This window comes from Eulemur rufifrons, chromosome 9 (assembly GCF_041146395.1).
Source record: "Eulemur rufifrons isolate Redbay chromosome 9, OSU_ERuf_1, whole genome shotgun sequence".
NCBI classification, from domain to species: Eukaryota; Metazoa; Chordata; class Mammalia; order Primates; family Lemuridae; genus Eulemur; species Eulemur rufifrons.
The window spans coordinates 56,573,712-56,576,262 of NC_090991.1; the positions used below are offsets into that span (position 1 = coordinate 56,573,712).

The following is a 2,551-nucleotide window of genomic DNA, read 5'->3' on the forward strand; positions in this document are numbered from 1 at the left end:
TCGACCCCCAGCCCCCGGCCACTGAGTCCTGCTGGGGTTAAGTCCCTAATGGTCCTCCCATCTCACGGTACCTGTCCCTGTGAACTCATCACCCATGTCCAGAATGGCAGCAGCAGGCTCCAGGCTGGCCTGCTGTCCCTGGTCTGTCCCTCCATGCTGGGGACACAGGGCTGCAGGTGCTTGCTTCCAGGGCCACCTGTCACTGTTCTCCCACACCACCACTGTGCGCTGATGCTTCAGGCAGGGCTGTGGCAGCTGTTACCTTGAGTGGCCCCGGGGCAGGCAGCGTTCAGGACCCAGGCCAGTAGCAGCAGCACCAGGACACCCACCAGGATGCTGGTGACACTGACCACCAGGCTTCGGAACTGGCCCCCGGGCTTGGGTGGGGGGGCTGGGGTGCAGTGTGGGAGATTCCGCAGCTCTCTCTGGAAGGGCACAAAGGACGAAGGTTAGGGGCGGGGTCCTCGGGGGCACCCACGGGCGGGCTCCCTTCCCCTAGGGTTACCTGCCCCGCCCTCTGCCTGACCTGAGGGGCCTTGCGGGACCCCAGCCGTGCAGTGACAGCGGTCACCTAGCCTGCTCCTCAGAGGAGTGCCCACCTGGCCTACCTGCCCCGTCAGGGGTCAGTCGCTGCGGCCCTGAGTGGCCGGCAGAGCCCCTGCCCCCCACACCCCTGCGGCTCCTGTTCCTGCGGGGGTGGAGGGGGCGCCCACCCCCGGCCCTGTCTCGGGGGCCGCACCTGTCACCGTGAGCCCTGCGCGGGGGCTCTCTTTGATCTGTGTCTTGGGGGTCAGGAAGATGGCGCCACAGAGGTAGATGCCGCTGTCATTGGGCTGGGCGGCCACGACGCTCATCTGGAAGTCGCGCCCGTTGGGCAGCTGCGTGACGCGGAAGCGGGGGTCCTGGCCGGGCTGACTGCGGTCCTTGGGGAAGGCGGCCAGCTCGTCGGTCTGGTTGCTGGGGCTCGTGCGGTACCAGTTCAGCACGAAGCTCTCCGACGTGTTGGCGAAGCTGCAGGTGACGGTGGCGTTGGCCCCCTCGGGCACCGAGAGCCGGGCGGGGGAGAAGCTGAGGGGCCTGTCGGGGGCGGGGGCGTCTGAGGGGTGGAGAGGGAGCAGAGCCCAGCATGAGGGAGGGCCGGGCAGCCGGGGAGACCCCCCACTTCCCTCAGCCCGGTAGCCTCGTGGGCGGACCCTCGGCCAGGGCCCTCGGGGCGGGTGCTCTCCTTTGACTTCATTGAGACCTGAGGCTCGGGGCTTGTCCCCAACCCTGTTTCCCCCAAGAGCCTCCCCCTCCCCTCTAGGCTCCAAGCCCCCAGAGAGGGCTGTGCAGGGCCCGACCCCGCAAGTCCCAGCTCTGCCCGCCTGGGCCCTGACCCTTAGGTGCCCTGCCCTGGGCCCGTCTGCTCTGCTCTGGGGGCGGATGGAGGGCTGGATGGAGACCCCAGCCTGGAGGCAGTGGGTCCTCGTGGCAGGCTCAGGGCCCAGCCTCTGCCCTGCGTTCAGGACAAGCTCAGAGCTGGGACCCCAGGAACAGGAGTCCTCAGCAGGGCCATTGCGCTCCTGTGACGGCAACGGGACCTCACCATCCTGACCCCCTGCATGAGGATATGGTGGTGGCTGCTCTCCCACCAAGGACGCTGCCTCGTGGACACACTCACGCGTGGTCACACACATGCACACCGCCCACGCGTGCTCACGCCCTTTCACACTTACCCTCACCTACTCACATGTGGTGTCTGGCACAGGGGTTGACCAGATGTCCCTGTCACCCTTAGTCTCTGCCAGGCCGGCCTCGTTGACGCTATGGAGGGGGTCAACGCCAGAGGGCTCTGCAGTTGCGAGCTTCTCGACTCCCTCTCGCTCCCTTCCTCACTACGTGGCCCAAAGTGTGACTTTTTTTTTCTTCCCACCCTACAGCCGCTCACTCGCACGCTGGCTTGCTGGCGCCTCCGCCGGGGCGACACTCAGACGCCATGGTGCAATGGGGTCGACCAGATGTCCCCGTCACCCTTAGTCTCTGCTGGCTGGGCTCGTCGATGCTATGGAGGGGTTCACCGCCAGAGACCTGAACACCGTAGGTGACTGTAACACAATGGTAAGTATTTGTGCATCTAAACATATCTAAACTCAGAAAAGGTACAGTAAAAATACAGCACTAAAGATGAAAAACGGACACCTGTTTAGGGCACTGACCATGAATGGAGCTCGCGGGACTAGAAATTGCTCTGGTTGAGCCAGTGAGTGTGTGTTGGGTCAAGGGGAAGGCCTAGGACGTTCCTAGTGTTTATAAAGTCTGTAGACCTTATGGAAACACTGCACACTTAGGCTACACTAAATTTATAAAAAAAATTTATTTCTTCAATAATATATTAACATTAGCTTACTGTAACATTTTTATTTTGTTTTAATTTTTTTTAACTTTTGACTGTTTTGTAATAGTATTTAGTTTAAAACACACATTGTACAGCTATACAAAAAGTTTCTTTCTTTACATCCTTATGCTATAAGCTTTTTTATTTTTAACACTTTTTTTTTAACTTTTTAAACTT

At 60.4% G+C, this 2,551-nt stretch overlaps 1 pseudogene; it reads right to left on the bottom strand.

Annotated features, from left to right (window-relative positions):
- Positions 1 to 236: 236 nt before the first annotated feature.
- LOC138392418 (programmed cell death protein 1-like) lies at positions 237 to 1,977 on the bottom strand (annotated as a pseudogene).
- Between the last annotated feature and the right edge of the window lie 574 nt (positions 1,978 to 2,551).